Here is a 19,900-nt window from a genome sequence, read left to right as displayed (position 1 = left end):
CCGATCCATCGATCATACTTACTTACTTATTTGGCTTTACATCAATTATCTTGATAAAGCCTCGCCAACAATATTTCGCCAATTCCCTCGGTTCATGGCCGCTTCTCTCCATCCTCGACTGTGACCCACGCTCTCCAGGTCCTGGTGTACCTGGTCCATCCACCTAGCTCGCTGCGCCCCACGCCTTCTTGTTCCGACCGGATTCGTGGCGAACACCATCTTTACAGGGTTGTTGTCCGGCATTCTTGCAACATGCCCTGCCCAGCGTATCCTTCCAGCTTTAGCTACCTTCACGATACTGGGTTCGCCGTAGAGTTGAGCGAGCTCGTGGTTCATCCTTCGCCGCCACACGCCGTTCTCCTGCACGCCGCCGAAAATCGTCCTTAGCACTCGGCGTTCGAAAACCCCAAGAGCTTGCAAGTCCTCCTCGAGCATAGTCCACGCCTCATGCCCATAGAGGACTACCGGTCTTATGAGCGTTTTGTACATCGTGCATTTGGTGCGGGGGTGAATCTTTCTTGACCGCAGTTTCTTCTGGAGCCCATAGTAGGCACGACTTCCGCTGATGATGCGCCTTCTTATTTCCCGACTAACATTGTTGTCAGCCGTCAACAAGGATCCAAGGTAGACGAACTCGTCCACCACCTCGAAGGTATCCCCGTCTATCGTAACACTGCTTCCTAGGCGGGCCCTGTCGCGCTCAGTTCCGCCAACCAGCATGTACTTTGTTTTCGACGCATTCACCATTAGCCCGACTCTTGTTGCTTCGCGTTTCAGGCGGGTGAACAAATCTGCCACCGTTTCAAATTTTCTCCCAATAATATCCATGTCGTCCGCGAAGCAAACAAATTGTCCGGACCTCGTGAAAATCGTGCCTCGACTGTTAAGTCCGGCTCTCCGCATGACACCTTCAAGCGCAATATTGAACAACAGGCACGAAAGTCCGTCGCCCTGTCGTAGTCCCCGCCGAGACTCGAACAAACTGGAGTGTTCGCCCGAGATCTTCACGCAGTTTTGCACACCGTCCATCGTTGCTCTGATCAATCTTGTGAGCTTCCCGGGAAAGCTGTTCTCGTCCATGATTTTCCATAGCTCAATGCGGTCGATACTATCGTATGCCGCCTTGAAATCGATGAACAAATGGTGCGTAGGGACCTGGTACTCACGGCATTTCTGGAGGATTTGCCGCACGGAAAAGATCTGGTCCGTTGTCGAGCGGCCGTCGATGAAACCTGCTTGATAACTTCCCACGAACTCGTTTGCTATAGGTGATAGACGACGGAAGAGAATCTGGGATAGCACTTTATAGGCGGCGTTTAGGATGGATCATCGATCATAACGTGGTCGATTTGCGATTCAGTCTGTTGAGCTGATTCCCAGGAGTACCGTTACGGGAGACTGTGCTAGAAGTAGGTACTACGTATGGCCACGTTCTGGGAGGCGGCGAAATCAATCAGTCTAAGGCCGTTTTCGTTCGTAAGCTGGTGAGCGCTGAACTTCCATATTATCGGTCTAAATTCCTCCTCATGGCCAACTTGAGCGTTGAGAACTCCGATAACGATCTTGGCATCATGGCTTGGGCAGCCGTCGTATTCACGTTCCAGCTGCGCGTAGAAAGCGTCTTTATCGTTATTGTCACTTGCTAGGTGAGGACTGTGCACGTTGATTATGCTGATATTGAAGAAACGGCCTTTGATCCTCAACTTGCACATTCTGTTGTCGAGGCCCCCAATCACGCGCCTCTGCATTTCACTCATTACGATAAAAGCTGTACCCAGCTCATGTCTGTTGCCGCAGCACTGGTAGATGGTATAATCATCCCTATACGTATGTACCGTCGACCCTTTCCAGCAAACTTTCTGCAGCGCTACGATGTCGAACTGGCGGACCCTCAATATTTCGGAAAGAATGCGGGTACTTCCCACGAAGTTGAGAGACTTACAGTTCCATAATCCGAGTTTCCAATCATTAGTCCGTTGTCGATGTCTGGGTCTATACCGATTGTTCCGGTACTAATTTACATTGTATGCTTCCTGATGATTTTTACGGCTGGCTTGTAAGGCCTGCACCAACCCCCTGTCTCACCGGAGGATCATCGTGCACAGCACTGTTCAGAGTCCCACGCTGGCACTAGGACGATGATCAGCCGCTCCTAACATGGAGAACAGACGCTCTGATAAGCTACACCCTCAGAAGAGATGAGCCGCCCTTCCCTGTCAGCATACGACCAAGGTCCCACCGGGGTTGGTTACCCGACCTTTCCTTAGGTTACTCGTATCCCAGGCGGCACCACGGGGGTTAGGGATAGGAGTTACTGGACAAGAGGCTAACGACCACAAATGGGGTCTATTTTATACCTGCAGGTACGCGAAGAACCAATGGTACGCATTATCCAGTCATTTACCACCTGGCTTGGTGCAATCATGTAATTTTAGGATCGGATGTAAATTTATGCCAAAAGCTTCGCTTCTTTTATGTGCATCTAAGTGGATTAAAATTAAACGGAATTTTTGAAAAGTGTAGTTGAGGATAATATTTACATGATTGGAAATACAAAGATGACTAACCATGGGGCCCAGATAGCCGTAGCGGTGAACGCGCAGCTATTCAGCAAGACCAAGCTGAGGGTCGTGGGTTGGAATCCCACCGGTCAATGATCTTTTCGGGTTGGAAATTTTCTCGACTTCTCAGGGCATAGAGTATCTTCGTACCTGCGCTACGATATACACACGATATAACGCGATGTACGATGGAGTATTAATGCTGGAGCTACCTAACGGAGTGGAAATCGTTAGATTCGCAGATGATGTCGTTCTAACGGTGACTGGCGAGACGTTGGAAGAGGTCAAAATGCTGACGACGGAAGCGATTGACACGGTTGAAGCGTGGATGACTGGAGCAAAACTGCAGCTGGCTCATCATAAGACGGAGCTAGTGCTGGTTAGCGACCTCAAAGCTGTTCAGAGGGTTGAAATCAACATCGGTAGACAAGACATTTCATCAAAACGTGCTTTGAAGCATCTGGGGGTGATGGTAGATGACCGTCTAAACTTCAACGCTCACGTGGACTACGCCTGCGAAAAGGCGTCTAAGGCGGTCAACACGATAGCGAGGATCATGCCGAACGTCGGAGGACCGAGAAGTAATAAAAAGCGTCTCCTAGCGAGTGTAGCGGTCTCTATTCTCAGGTATGGAGTCCCAGTCTGGGCCGCAGCGGTAAAAACCAAACGTAATCGGAGGATGTTGAACAGCACATTCCGACTCATGGCCATACGAGTAGCGAGCGCCTATAGGACGATTTCATCGGAGGCAGTATGCGTTATCGCTGGCATGATGCCCATCTGCATCACCCTGGCCGAGGACGTGGAGTGTTATGAGCGAAGAGGCACCAGAAATGTGAGAAAGATCGTCAGAACGGACTCGTTGGCTAAGTGGCAGCAAGAGTGGAACAACGCGGAGAAGGGAAGGTGGACTTATCGTCTAATTCCACATGTATCACTGTGGGTTAATAGGAAGCATGGAGAAGTGACCTTCCATCTGACGCAGTTTCTGTCCGGACACGGCTGTTTCCGGATGTATCTGCATCGGTTTGGACATGCTTCTTCACCTTTTTGCCCGGAGTGCGAGAATGTGGAGGAGACACCGGAGCACGTAGTCTTCGAATGTCCTAGGTTCGAAGAAGTGAGGAGGGACATGCGAGGAGTCACTGTCGATAACGTTGTCGAAGAGATGTGTCGAGAAGAAGGCATCTGGAACGCTGTCGATAGCACGGTATCGAGAATAATGTCCGAGCTTCAGAGGAAGTGGCGTAGCGTCCAACGATCTGCTAGCTAGAGTGAACGCATGAAAAGGAAGAATGGCTGATCGGTTTCGGGAGATATTTCTTTGCCGAGAAACTCTCTGACGGAGTAGGCTAGATCCACCGCCGGGGACTAGCTGAGTAGACGCGGCGTTGCACCGGTCCCGGGTCGTAGGAGCACCAGTGTACCGGACGATAGGCTTCACCGGAATCGCTGGACTGACTTCGGCACCCTACCGGTCGCCCCGTAAAAAAGTGAAGATCAGCAGTAGCAGCAGCAGCAGCAGCAGGAGAACCGGTCTCGGGAGAACTTCCATCGCCGGGGAATTCTTCGTCGGTGTAGGCTAGGTCCACCGCCGGGGACTAGTTGAGTAGACGTGTCATAGCGCCGGTTTTAGGGTCGTCGGGGCACCAGTGAACCGTAAGCTAGGCTCCACCGGAATCGCTGGACTGACTTCGGCACCCTTCCGGTCGGCTCGAAACGTAGAAAAAGAAGAATCGGTCTCGGGAGAATTTTCACCGCCGGGGAATTCTTCATCGGTGTAGACTAGGTCCACCGTCGGGGACTAGTCGAGTAGAGTACGTCGGGACGCTGGATATGGGTAGTCGAGGCGCCTACGAACCGGAAGTTATGCTCAACCGGAACCGTTGGACCGACCTCGGCATCCTACCAGCTGAACAAAGAAAAGGAGGAGGTCGTCGTAACTGTGTGAGTACGCGCTCTGAATGAGTTCAGAGTAGTGTGCAAACTGGAGCCGAAGCCGAATGTTGCATGTAGGTACTAACAAATTGACGGGTCGCCAATGGGCGAAAATATTAGATACTAACAAATTACTAACGTGAGGAGCCGAAGGGCTCAGCATGAGGCATAACGTTGAACGGTTTTAAAACTGCTAACAGGAGCCGAAGGGCTCGGCATGTAGAATAACAAATTGAAGAGGTGCGCTCAGCACGTTAGCCTCCCCTCCGAAGTAATACTGGAAGGTGGTTCCGGAGGGTTATGGTACTAAACCTACGAGAGTGTTTTTAGTTGGGAAGGAAAAAAAAACACGATATACACATGCAAAAATGGTCATTGGCATAGTAAGCTCTCAGTTAATAACTGTGGAAGTGCTCATAAGAACACTAAGCTGAGAAGCAGACTCTTTCCCAGTGGGGACGTAACGCCAGAAAGAAGAAGAACTAACCGTATTTTCCGGAACCTGTTTTGAGGAAATGGTCATAATTCTGAAGATTTTCAACGAATCTTTATGCGTCCGCCGGCATTCAAGTTCCCATTAGTTCTAGTTTCTAGGAAAATTGTAAACATCTACACAAATATACAACCCAAGTAACATTAGTAGCTGAACAATAGTTTTTTTTAAACCGAAATAAGCTTAAGAGTGATTTGGAGTTCTGTTTGATCTTTCGACCTTGACACTTGCTTTTGCCGGGGCGAGCGACGAGGGCAGGATCAAACATGTCGCGCGTTGGTCTAGTAAGTGAAAAAGTGGCGTGATCGGTGAGTTCGGTTGGAGTAACTGAAAAAGTGCCGCGATCGGTTAGTTCTGTTTGATCCTTCGACCTTGACGCTTGCTCCTGGGCAGTGCGTCAAGAAAGCCCGAACAGTTTTTTTTTTTTATTCTTTTTGGGTCGCGCGCTTATTGTTTTTTCCTGAGTGCTTTTTTATAGCCGAGCAAACGAGTGAAGCCGAAAGTGGATTGTGGCTGCTCAGTCAAGGATAACGGATCAATTGGTGAGCTCGTTTCATGCTACTATTTCTAATCTATAAAATATGTATGACTGCACATTCAATCGTTACAATGGTGGGATGTAAATATGATTTTTCAACAAACTATGGATGGTTCGTCACTGTGAGTGTCGACACAAACTCTGATTCATGATTTATTTATGTTTAACATTTTTTTTTCAGAACACCTCTTATATACTTTTATTTTTGTAATTAAAAAAACTTTGAATGGTTCGACACTACAAGTGTAGACTTGCGAAAGGTTCACTTTATTCAACAAACTTTGGATGGTTCGCCACTGTAAGTGTCGGCATAAGAATAAGAGTGTTCTATGATGTCCCAACCAATCGAGTTTTTTGTTTCTTTTCAAATGAGTAAAATATAATAACACATGTTTTCGTCCTGACAGCTGTAGGAATGTTACATTTAGGTATTTGTTCAACAAACTTTGAATGGTTCGTCACCTCAAGTGTCGGCATAATTTTTCTCTACATAGAAATTGTTCATATCAAATCAAAATATTATATTTACGTATAAGCATGTATATATCTCACAAATCATTGTTTATCATGGTCTAATCGCTTATCAAAGTGAATCCTATGACCCAACGATCCTCCCCATTAACAAACATCCCTCCCAGTAACCTTTGTGGAGATGCAGAGGCAAACACGGTCTCCAAAAAGCAAAGGTTACACACTAACATTCCTTCCCCCAATCCCACCTGACTGCAAGGACGTGGCCAGCGCCGTTATTGACCCTGTATAAATAGAGGCACTGAATTATGCACACTGAAGAAGATTATGGCCAATCCCAGCCGAACTTCTAGTTGATTCTTTGTGCATTTTCACTGACTTCGGTCAATCACGGAATAGCAACCATTGATATGTGTAGTCAGTCTAAGCTAAGCTAAGCTAAGCGAAATAAGCTTAAGAGTGATTTGTTCAGCTCTTATTCAGCAAAAATGTTTGTTGGAAAGTGACAAAAAATCAACTTGGGCATAACCTCGGCAAATTCGAAGCATATCCGGTATCTGGTGGCCAAAATGTATGGCAAAACAAGTTCCTGAAACAAGACCAAATTTGCCGTTGACTGCTTCCAGAAGCATTCAATTTCATACATTTTTCATAAAGTTGTAAGCATTTGATATTAGGCAAACTTTTACCTATCTCAATAATTTTGCCTATCCCCTGTACATATCAGCTTGTGATATAATAAAGTTATCGTCTTGTTCCGCTCATTTGATCGGGATGGGTATAGTACAACACACTTTGGCGGGACAGAAGCGTTCGCGTTTGTGTAGCCCCGAAAAAAAGTAACGTAAAATAAGAGTATGACCGAGTGCTGAAGAAGTGTGGAGATGTTTGCATGTGCTCTTTTTTTGGACGTTCTCACGATCGATCACAGACGGCATCCGATGGCTGATGGCTGATGGCTGACGCGGCGGTGTGTTTTGCCTGCCCCGTAGCTGCTAGAGACCCAGTTGAGATGAGAGATGTCTCTCTGGAGTCCATCACACATCACACCTCGCGCAAACCTTCTTCAGGGCCGGGACTCCCATGTGACGCGGACTGGGACCACGACGATGACGATGAATGTGGCGGGCATTGGGCGTAGTTAGGATTTCCATAAGGCGTTGTGCGAGGTACCTCAACAATTTATTCACAAATTTCCCGCAAAAGTTACCATTGCAATCATTAATCATACAAAAAAATTATCATGACGCAAATCTATACAAATGTGAATGAAAAAAATCTTGGAAAAATTGATATACATATATTATTAATCTTACGTAGCATTTTCGATTCAAGCATTTTCCATTGTTTTCCTTCAATCCAGGGGGATGCAACGGCCCCCCTTGGCTACTACCATGGTGGCGGGAATGTTTGGTTTTCGCTGTTGGATTTTTGGGCTATGGGAAGCCAGGGTTCGTCGCCGTCGTCATCGTCTTTGGCACCGTGTGGTCAACTCTTTTTCCTTCGCTGGGTGGGACGGTGGGACGGTTCATGGCATTAGCGGACTTGGCACGACAGATGGCTCACGGATTTTTTTTGTTTGTTTCGGTGTGTGTTTTGGTTTCTGGGAGATGGAAGATATGTTGAGTGATTTTCAAGAGGGACCGAGGATTTTCCCACTGATCGGAGTCCCAGGGGAGACTTAATCCGTTGAAAGTCGAGCGTTTTCGTCGAGTTCGAGTTGCCGTGGAATGCATTGAGGTTACAAAAGTACAAAAATTCTCAAGATTTGCTGCTTCACTGCTAGAGTGTCAAACATGGTAAATTAGTGTACCAGACAGAACGTTATGGATACTTATACTGTTTTTTTGGGGAAAGGTATTTGAAGAAGGTTTGCTATCCAGAGATGGAACAAATGTTTTCCTAGAAAAGGAATCCTGCTAATGGGAGTGAAGTGCTGCAATATTTTTTGCATCTCTTCAATGAAAGTTCATATTTGCAACACACTCAAAAACCGACAATTGGTAATAATACTGTTTACTGTTTTAATATTAGATGGTGATTGAAATATCTGTAAAAAAATTAAATATGTCAATTATTTGTTGTTTACGGCCGTTTTCAAAGATTATTTTGACTGATCAGTCAAAGTACGGATTTAAGGTACGTTGAAGTCATTTGAAATGCATTAAATACATGTCTAGAAGAGCAAGACCAGTAGAATAACCTTCAGATTTTTTTAAACGGATCAAATTTGTTACACGTAAAATTGATGAGTGGTCGAATATCCATGGCGGAATCCGAGCTGTTCATTGGCAAACATTGAATTTAATGTGGACCATCATTCTGTTCAAAATAGCGTTGTCAAAAAGTTTGCTGATGGAGGAAAGCAAGCTGATTGGACGATAGCTAGAAGCTTCTGCAGGATTTTTGTCTAGTTTTTAAACTGGTACAACTGGCATTTTTCCATTTGTCAGGAAAATATGCCAACTAAAAACATTTGTTAAATATATCAACCAAGAATAATAAGCTACTCTGTGGAAGTTTCTTGATGAAGATGCAACATTCTTATGTTTTTTAAATAGTTCTCACTTCTTCCAAATCAGTCTCCCAGGAATTTTCGAAAACGTTCCCTTGATTCAATCGAAATCCTGAGTAACTTTATTTTCAATTTGAGAGTGAGGCCTCAATTAAAATTGCGCGTGCTTTCAAACTGAATAGCAAGTTTATGAGCATTTTCGCATTTAGTTAATAATAATTTGTTTTCCTCTTTCAATGCAGAAATTGGCTTCTGAGGGTTCTTTTTTTTTCAAAATTTAAGCTAACTTACTACTTAAAAGTGGAGCTAATAGGATTGAAAATTGCTTCATGGGATATTTGGAATGTAATAGGGACATGATCAGAATCAAAATCAGCGTGAGTAACCAGTTGGCTTCAAAACAAAACTAGTGCCGTTTAACCCTCTAATACCCAACCTCGCCTTTAGACGGGGCACAGTTAGGAATTTTGTGTATTTTTTCGTAGCCCGGAAATCAAAATAATTTTATTTTTGGCTTAGACCTTGACTCATAACACGCATATAAGAAAAGTTTTGTATTGCTTTTGAAACTTTTTTTGATGGTATTGAAATAATTTCAAACCTGTAATTTCTTTAATTACACCAAATTTTTTCCAGAAAAATACAAAAAAATTAATATTTTTAAAAGTACTGTAGGAACTTGAATTTTTATTATTGCCAAAAATCAGTAACTAGAAGAAGCTTCAAGAAAAAATGTTAAATGAAAGGGATGTTCAAAAAATAAAAATCAAAAACCTAAATCAATAGATTTGCGAATAAAAATAAATCATTGACAAAACGCATTTAGAACGATTTTAGACAACTAAAATGATATTTAGCTCGAAAATAAATATTTGGGTATTAGAGGGTTAACACCAAATCAATCGTAGAACGGTTTCTAGAAGAGGGAAAACAAGGAGGACTATCAGGGCATTGAATTGAGAAATATACCAGTACTGGAAATTTAGGTTTTTGGAGGATTCCTTGGATAAACAGTGAGTTGCTGGATGAATTTCGTAAATTCCTTGAGATTCTAGATGATACGGAGAGTTTTGAGATTAGCTGGTAACGGTTAAAAAAATATGATTGAGACTAACAGTGTTTTAAATTCCCACAGGAGTTCCTCTAGGTGTTTCTTCACAAGTTCCCTTAGATATTCCTTCAAAAGTGTTTTTTAAGGAGTTCCTCCGAAAATAACCTCAGGGATTACTCCTGAAGTTCCTCGTAGGATTTCTCTAGAACATCCAGGGATTTTTTTAGGGAATTTCCCCAAAGATTTCGCAAGGAATTCTTCCAGGAAATTATTGAGGAATTCCTTAAGGAGTTCCTCCACCAGTAGTTCTTTCAGTAATTCCTCCAGGAATTCTTTCAGAAATTCATGCAAGAGTTCCTTGAGGGATTTCTCCAGGAGTTTCTTCAATGAATCCTCCAAGAGTTCCTCTAGGGATTACTCCAGATGTTCCCCCAAAGATTTCTTCAAATCTTCCTCCACGGATTCTTCCAGGAGTTTCTCAAGGGATTCCTCCAAAAGTTCCTTCAGGTATTCCTCGAAATATTCCTCACGGAATTCAGTAATCTCTCCAGAAATTCATTCAGAAATTCCTCCAGGAAATCCTTCAGGAAGTACTCTGGGATTTCCTTCAGGAATGCCACCATGAGTTCCTCCATCAATTCCTCCAGGAGTTCCCTCAGTGTTTCCTTCAAGAGTTTCTCAAGGGATTCCTGTAAAAGTTCCTCCAGGAATTCAGGAACTCTGGGAGTTCTTTCAGGAATTATTCCGTGAGTTCCTTCAGCATTATTTCGGGAGTTACATCAGTAATTCCTTCGAGAGTTCCACCAGAATTTTCTCCAGGGATTACTTAAGGGGTTTCTTCAGGCATTCCTCTGAATATTTATCCAGAAATTCCTTCAAAAATTCTACCATGAGTTCATTTAGGAATTCCTCCAAGGTTTCTTCAGGTATTCTTCCAGGGTTTTCCGGAATTCCTCTAGGGGTCTCTCAGGAATCAATAAAAGATTTCCTCCAAGAACTCACCCAGGTATTTATCCAAAAGTTCCTTCAAGAATTATTCCAGGAGTTCCTCCAGGAAATCCTTAAAGAATTCCTCCAGGTTTTTTAAGGAATTCCTCTAGGAGTTCTTTTAGGATTTTTAGGTGTTCTTAAAAAAACCTCTTCAGGAATTCCCGCAGGGATTCCTTCAAGAGTTTCTCAAAGGATTCCTCCAAAAGTTCCTCCAGCTGTTACTCGAAATATTCATTCAGGGATTGTTTCAAATATTACTCAAAGAATTTCTCCAGGAGTTTCTTCGGGAATTCCTCCAGAAAATACAGGAATTACTCTGAGATTTCCTTCATGAATTACTCCTGGAAATCTTTCAGAAATTCCTCCTGAAGTTTTTTCAGAAATCTTTCGGGAGTTCCATCAGGAGTTTCTCCAAGGAAGGGACCTCCAGGAATTCCTCCAATTCTTTCAGCAATTGCTTAAGAAGTTCCTTCAGGAATTTCTTCAGGAGTTCCTAAAAGATTTCCTCCAGGGGTTTCAAGAATTTTTCGGAATTCCTTCAGGTGTCTCTCTGTGAATTCTTTTATGAACTTCTTTAGGAATTCCTCCAGGAGTTCCACCGGGAGTTCCTACAACAATTCCTAGAGGAGTACCCTAAGGGATTCCTTCAAAAGATCCGTCACCTCTTACTCGAAATATTTCTCCAGGAATTCCTTCAAGAACTTTTCCAGGCGTTCGTTTAGGAATTCTTCAAGAAATTCTTTCAAGAATTCCTCCAGGAAATCCATGAGAAATAACTCTGGGATTTCCTTCAGGAATTATTCCGGGTGTTCCTTCAGAATTCCTTCGAAAGCTCCACCAGGATTTCCTCCAGGAATTACTTTAGGGGTTCATTGAGGCATTCCTCTAAGTATTTCTCCAGGAATTCCTTCAAATATTCCTCCATGAGTTCCTTCAGGAATTCCTCCAAGGAGAGATCCTTCAGAAATTCCTCCGAAGGTTTTCAGGAATTCCTTTATGCAGCCATTCCATGAAAAACCGATCTAGTTGGTCTCCGAATTCCGTGAAAATTTGCTATTTTGTTCCTTATCCGAAATAAGGATACACGTATTTTTGGATTTTTTTATTAGGGTTACCATTTCCGAAATAGGGTGACCAGAAAAAATCGCGATTTTGCAAAATTTTTATTTAAAAAAAAATTATAACTTTTGAACCGTTCGACCGACTTTCAATCTTTTTGGACGAAATGAAGGCAATTTTTTCTGAAAGATTGAGACCTTAAGCTTTCAGTCCATGAAAAAAGATTGGAAATCGGTTGAGCTGTTCAAAAGTTATGATTTTTTTTTAACATTACAAATCTAATGCGCTGAGATCTACAGTGTGTGCCGATGAAAAATGACTGATTTTTTATTTTCAAAAAAATATATCTCAAAAACTAAGAAACATACATCGCTGAAAATTTGACAGTTTACGTAAAATTTTCTGAACTTTTAAGAAAAAATGAGAGCAGTAATAGCCCCTTTGGTCCCGAGGCCTTCAAAACACGAAAAAACGGAAACTATTGTTTTTTTTTCATGTAAAAAACACAATTTTTGTGAAATTTTATATTTTTCCCGAAAAGTCAAAATCTTTAGCCTTCATTTCGTTTAAAAAGATTGAAAATCGGTCTAACGGTTCAGAAGTTATAATTTTTTTAAAAATAAAAATTTTGCAAAATCTCGATTTTTCTGGTCACCCTATTTCGGAAATGGTCACCCTTATTTTGGATAAGGAACAAAATAGCAAATTTGCACGGAATTTGGAGACCCACTAGATCGGTTTTTCATGGAATGGCTGTATGGGTCTCTCTATGAATGCTTTCTGGAATTTATCCACGGTTTCCTCCAAGAACTTACCCAAGAGTTGCTTCAGGTATTCCTTCAAAAGTTCCCTCAGGGATTTCTCCAAAATTTCCTCCAACTATTACTTACTCGAAATATTCCCGCAGGAATTGCTCCAAATATTCCTCAAAGCATTTCTCCACGAATTCTTTCAATAATTCCTTCAGAAGTTCTTTCAGAAATTCCTTCAGAAAATCCAGGAATTACTCTGGGATTTCATTAAGAAATTACTCCGGGAATTCCATCAGGAATTACTCCGGGAATTTGGGTACCTTCAGGAATTCCTCCAGGAGTTCTTTCAGAAATTTCTTCAAAGGTTTTCAGGAATTCCTTTAGGGGTCTCTCTATGAATTCTTTCAGGAATTCATCCAGGATTTTCTCCAAGTATGAGTTCTTTCTGGAATTTCTCCTAAAGTTCCTTCAGGAATTCCTCCACGAGTTCTTCAAGGAATTCCTTCAGGAATTCTTTTAGGAAATTCTTCAAGAATTACTGCAGAAATTCCTCTACGAGTACTTCTAGGATTCCATTCAGGAATTCTTCTAGGAATTTTTTCAGAAGTTTCTGCGGGGACTACACCAAGAGTTCCTCCAGGAATTCCTCTAAATTTCCCTGCATGAGTTCTTCCAAGTACTATTCCGAGAAATCTTCCAGAAATTTCTCAAGGAATTTCTCTAAGGTATCTTGGAGGATTTCTTATTGGAATCATTGGAAGAAATCCATAACAACTTCCTCAGGGAATCCCTTGCATTCCCGGAGGAACTCCTGAAGAATTCCTTGCGGCAAAATTGAAGGAATTCTTGAAGGAATAAGTGGAAAAATCCCTGAATTAAAATCTTCAAAACCCCAAGATGATTACCTGTAAGAACTCCAAGAAGAATTTATGAAGAAAATCCTGGAAGGGATTCGTTAAAATAGTCCTGAGCATATTAACAGAAAAATCTCTTGAATAATCTGTGGAAGAATATCTGTATGTATTCGTGGATGAATGCTTGGAAACTCTTGATTCTGAAATATCCTGGAAGAATTACTGGAGGGATCCCTGAACGATGAAATCCCTGAAGAATATGTATTAGGATTTTTTGTAAGAATTCCTGGAGGAATCCATGAAGGAATTCCAACAAGATTACCTGGATGAATTACTTAATTACTGCGAAACTTCCTGGAATTATTCCTGGCAAACTTTCAGGAGGTATCCGTGGAAAAAAAACAAGAAACTTTCTAGGTGTTTTTGGAGTCATCACTAGGAAAATCATTCTCCGCAATTCTAGCAGGAATCTCTTAAGGACTTCCTGTAGAATATTCTGAGCGATTTTCCAGAAGATATCCTTAAAAAAGTATCTGGAGGAGGTCCTGAAGCAATTACTGGTAGAACTTCTGGAAGAATTACTGAATGGACTCCTTTGCTGAGAGAGAGACTATAAAGATAAAAGCTTCTAGAATAATTTATTAGATGATTCCCTGAAGGTATTCCAGGAATCCCTTGAAGAATACCCGGAGAAATCCCAGGAGGAATTCTCAGTGGAATCTAAGGTGGAATTCTTGGTGGAATCCATTGAGAAATTTCCGGATGAATCTCTGCTGGAATTACTTGATTAATTCCCGGAGGAGTCTCCGTATGCAAATTCTCGGAGAAATTAGCAAGGGAAATCTCATAGTCCTATAATAAATTCCCGAAAGAAATTTTATAACAGTTCATTTAAAATTATTAAAATAAATTTAAATATAATAAAAAAGTTTTTCTATCCTCTTCATCTGATATTTTTCAAGCGATGCATGTCTTGAGAAATAAATTACATTACATTGAATTCGTGCAAAGATTCTTCTTAAAAGAAATGATTTATTTGTCAGGATTCATCCAACTGTAATATTTACCTTCAATCACTTATAAATTATTATAGATATTCCTGCACAATTGCATAAACTACACGCTCTAAACAAAAAAGACTGTACAAAAACTTCGGATTTCACTTGAAATTACTGCCAAAAAAACATTTCAAATCCATTTTCATAACCTTTTCTATTTTTGAAAAATAATCTCTTAAATTGATCAATTTAGAGCTTTTTTTCTACGGTGACATAGTGTGGTCCGAACAAAACTGGTTTTCTTGCTCAAGCGTTTTCAATTCAATTGAAACACTTTTAGAATTTTAAAATTGCGGTATTTTGTGAGTGAAGAAACTCGCTATCTCCTTCCGTTTGGGAGTTATTGTTGTTTGTCTCACAAAAATATGCCTACTTTGGTTGTGAATATTCCTGATTGTGGCAAACATAAAAAATATATTTTGACCGCATTCAAAAGACATTGTATTGTTAATTGTATAAGATATCAAAAATTTACAGATGTGTTATTTTTGTAACTCTAATAAAATGCCTTTTGAAAAGACTAATTGTTATCACATAAACTTCAATAACTTTTGAACTCAAATTGACATCAACAACCTTTAAGCATGAAAATTTGCGTTTTGTTAAGTTCTTAAAGTCGTTCATAGACAACTTCGACGAGAAGTTAATAATAAAATGAAAACTAGAGTTGAAACACTAAATTTTGTTGGTCCACTCTATAATGATTGGAGAAAAATGCTCAATATTGGTCAAATTTGAGATACAGAAAAACTTTTTTGGCAAAGTTGATCAGAATTTGCCGTTTTACTTCTTTGCTTAAGAGTATATACCATTATTTTTGCAAATAAGAAAGTTGATTATATTATTTATGTGATATTGTGGACCACCACCATAGTTTTAAACAAAACAAATGAGTAATATATTTTTTTTTATACATAATTTTGTAGAGGATCATTTTTGTCTAAAATTTCATTTTCATGCCCAAAATGCAAAATAATAATAAAAACATGCGATGAAAATCTTCAAAATAGTTTTATCATCATATCTTTCTTGTTCCAGATTTCACGTCAAAGTAGTCTATGAACGACTTTTAGAACTTAACAAAACGCAAATTTTCTTGCAAATATATCGATGATATCTATTTTAGTTCAAAAGTTATTGAATTTTCTGCTAAAAATCCTTTGTTTTTCAAATAACACGTCTGTTATTTTCTGATATAATTTAAAATTTTATTTTGTCTTTTGAATGTCGTGAAAACATATTTTTTATGTTTGCCCCAATTGAAGATATTCACAACCAAAGTAGGCATGTTTTTGTGAGACAAGCAACAATAACTCCCAAACGGAAGGAGATATCAGAAATCTTCAACCACCAAATTAAGCATTGTTCAAAACTCTAAAGGTGTTCCATAGACTACTTTGATGAGATATTTGAATTGAAAACGCTAGAGCCAGAAAATCAGTTTTGTTCGGACCACCCTCTGCCACCGTAGGAAAAAAACTCTAAATCGATCAATTTAAGAGACACAGAAAAACTTTTTCTGGCAAAGTTGCTAAAAATTGAATGGTCTAAAACTTTGCTGAAACATGCATAATATAATTTCTAGGAATAAGAAAGTAAGTTACACCATTTTTATAGAAACGTGGACCTCCCTAATTTTCAATAACACGAAACAAAGAGCCTAACTAATACAAACAACTTTGTGGATGACCGTTTTCGTCTAATGTTTCATTCTCAAGCTCAAAATGCATCTTTCCGCGTAAAACTGTTTACTGGATTACTGTGCATTGATGTAAAATTTTGGTCGATCCAAATCCAGGAAACTGATCATGTTTTTAGTGTGTGTTTTTGAAAAGATAAAAACGAAGTTAAAAAATCAAGTAAGAATAATTCATTGTCTTTCGAATGCGCCATAAAGAATTGTTCGAATATTCCTTCAAGAGTTCATTCGAAAAAATATCTAGAAATAATCTTATGTTTATTCCAGGCATCCTGTAAGATTTGTTCTGATATCAAAGTTCTATTTTTGGTACTGTGTAAGGTACTTCATTTTAAAAGATTTATAATGTTTTTTTTTTAGGAAGTGTTCATTCAATATGGAATTTCATAAATTTGCTTAGTGAATCACCAGAGTTTTTTTTTAATTATTCCCCGAAAATATCCCGAAAATAAACAAAACGGGAAATTCGAATTACAGAAAGATTTGTTTAAGTATTTTTTATATGTTAACTCAAGAGAGATTCTTTGGAAAAATTCATTCAAGCATCTGGTCGAATTTTCGAAGGAAATCTTCAATATATTTTATCGAAAATTCCAAAAGAAATATACCGCACGTAAGAAATATTTAAAAAAAAAATTAAAATACTAGAGGAATCTTGAGAAAAATATATTGTTTTGTTTTCATAAACGTACATTGTAGAAAATTTATCAAAGTGATTTTTTTGTAGTCTTACAATTATTTCCGGATGTTTGATGTTATATTTTTGTATGAATATATGACTGTGTCATGTGGTATTGTAAGAAGAAAACTTGAAAGCACCCTTGAATAGCTGTTTTAAGGAAAACTTTGATAAGCTTATGAGGAAAGCATTGCAAGAATAACAAAAAAAAAGTAGTGTTTTTACAGCAATATCTTTGAAGAAAAGTCTCGAGTAATTTGTAGCGGAATTCGTAAAAGAGGAAAGGCACCCGCAAAGAGAATGACCCAATGGACTTATTCTAGTCATTTTTTGTAATTTATTTTGAAGCAGATTAATTAGTTATCCGCTGCATCGAAAGCTTGTTTGTTTCGAGTGAGTTGCCACTTTGTTTTGGGCGACGAGAAATTTACTGACACTTCTTTTGCTTGTTACAATAAAGGAACAATGCAGCAACAAGTTACTTAAGATGCTTTCCTGGTGCATTTGTCATCGATTCTTCCCAGAGAGCTATTGGAATGATGGATTGAGTATGTGGCTGATGATCTTCGACGTCCAAAACGACGTGGGTCAAATAAGTTACTTATTATTTCATTTTCAGACTTCATTTACCATTTATGTTGCAAATAGACTCCAACTTCAATTTGGTCGGCGTTAAGTCAGAGTGGACCAAGTGACATTTTTCATATTTTGAGAAAAATGGGCCAAAAGTGTAACGCTCTGTAATTTTTAGATTCGTTTAAATTTTGGTTCAGTATTTCTACACATCTTTGTATTACTTTTAAACAATATATTGTGAAGTGATAATCATAAAAAATCTTAATACAAACCTCTGATAGAACGATTTTTTAATGGACTATGTGTACTTGGTCCACTTTGACTGAACTAAAGACCACCGTTCAGTGAGTTGGTTCACTCTGACTGAACAATTTCTATAAAAATATACTAGTCCCATGAGTGGGTTCAAGGACATTCCATGCAGACACCATAAAACTACCAAAAACTTCTATGTGACTCTGAAATCGTCTCAAAAAATCTAATAATCAATCAGTTTACTGCTTTTTGATACTTGGTCCACTCTGTCTGCGCAGAAATTGTTGCAATTTCCGACCACCCATCCAAATATGGTAAATGGTCAAAAATCAAAATCGAATGCTCCGAATTAAGCAATATTTATGAATTTCTATTGATGGATGAGAAGATGAATCATTCGATGTGAAAAAATCTGACAAATCACTTGAAATGTCTTTCATTTTTCGCATTCATCAGCGCGCTGATCATTTTCGCTGTTATGGTAATATGCACTTGGTCCACTTGACTGCATTTTTATTGATCATCCAAAGTGAATTTGTTACATATCTCTCGCAGTTTAAAACGTTTATCAAATCTGATCAATGTGATATGGAGGTAAGGTAATTTCGCATCTAATGATGGAATAATCCAGGTTTCCCAAGTTTTGTACTTGGTTCACTCTGACTTAACACCGACCATTTCAGGTTCAGAAAAGTAACATGACTCCATGGCTTTTAAAAATATATCATTAAAGTGGACTTAATTGTTGGTAACAAGTGGTGTTGCTAGGGTTATTAACATTCCTTCCCTTGCTCAATGACTATTAGGACGTGGTGGATACCAGCATTATCTATTAAATTTCGAGCAATCTGTGCAGCATCTGTGCACCATTGCAAGCCCCATTCATTGATTCTCTGAGTAACTTCGATTGTTCTGGTCAATCACGGGGTAGCAACTTTGAATTTTTCGGTCAACTATGCTCACATTTGAAAAAAGTTTGCGCTGAGAATCTTAGTGGAACATACATATAAGTTTGATTATTGTTGTTTTATTAAGAGTCACGACCTATTCGTCCGTTACCACATGATTTTCCCATGCTGCTCTGCGGTTGCGAAATTCCGCCGAAAATAACAAACAACCTAGCCTAATGCAAGAAGCATTTCCAATACAGGTCATTTTACCGTACTCCAATAAATAAGTACCTGTTTCGGGTCAGCCTCATGCGCAATCAAAAAAACATTTTCTTGATCCCTTGCGCAGGGCCACTTTTTAATGCACCGATCCGTTGACCGATCAAATCGAACTCGAGCAGCACTCAACCAATCATCGTGGAAAGGGCAGCACGGATTTCACGGTGGTGCACGCACATGCCATCCATCGCCACTCGGGGTCGATTCTTTCCCCCCCATCAAGAGTGTGGGCCTTTCCACATCCAATCTAACCTCAAATCACAGCTCGCAACCAAGATAGAGCAGGAAAAAAAGCACATCTCCCGCGATTCCGTTGGCAGCACTTCCTGTCCGGAAGCAAAATTACACCACTTTCGGACTCCATCCCATTGTCCATCCTTTTCCTCCCCACCAGCTCCGATGCGATTGCAGGGCTGGTAGCGAAAGGTGGTGCGGAAAATAGTTGTTTTAGTGGCCAGATTGTAAAATATAGTGGCCAAACGTGTATTGAAAAACAAAGCGTCGAACTAGTTTGATTTCAGGTTAGAGGTTTTCTAAAAATTTTGATCACACCAATCAGGTCGAACTTTTACCCCACATTACACAATCGTCAATTGAAAATTTAAATACCATTTTCCACCAAAAGTTGTTGCTATTGAAGAATTGTGGGGATCAATGTTTATAAGAATATCTTCTTTAAAACAATATTTTAATACTGTCATGATGTTGTTCTAACTTTTAAACTAGTCCTTGCTTCAAGAAAAAAGGCCGATTCATATTTTTCTCTAACAATTTCGGCTCAAAACAATGACATTAGTAACTAATAGTTGAAAAATGTGATTTCAGTGAGACTAAACAAAAAGCGACTCGCTACCAGCCCTGTCAGATCGTGTGCTTTATCGTTGATTTTGTGCATCTCCGCCGCTTCCTCCCCAGACTATGGAATGGATTGACCGGTCGATCAACCGGTCGGGAAGAGTGATTTTGGTGGCTGTGCGCGCCCACACCGTCATCTCCGCGAAATGCTTTTGCGATAACGGAACAGTTTTCCCCTGATCGGTTTTTCGGTTTCTTGGTATGGACCATGCCAAAAGAGATCGTCCGAGACATTCCCCGCACCGGTTTGGGTAAAAATGGACCGAGGCTGAGGGATGTAGCTAACGGACAGAGGCGCTCACACAAAATTCCGATCAGAATGGTATAACAGAAAAATGACTCATTTATATTGAATAATGTTATTTATATCAACGAATGTTTTATTTC

This window comes from Aedes aegypti, chromosome 3 (assembly GCF_002204515.2).
Source record: "Aedes aegypti strain LVP_AGWG chromosome 3, AaegL5.0 Primary Assembly, whole genome shotgun sequence".
NCBI lineage: Eukaryota > Metazoa > Arthropoda > Insecta > Diptera > Culicidae > Aedes > Aedes aegypti.
Note: the sequence above shows the minus strand (reverse complement) of the source record.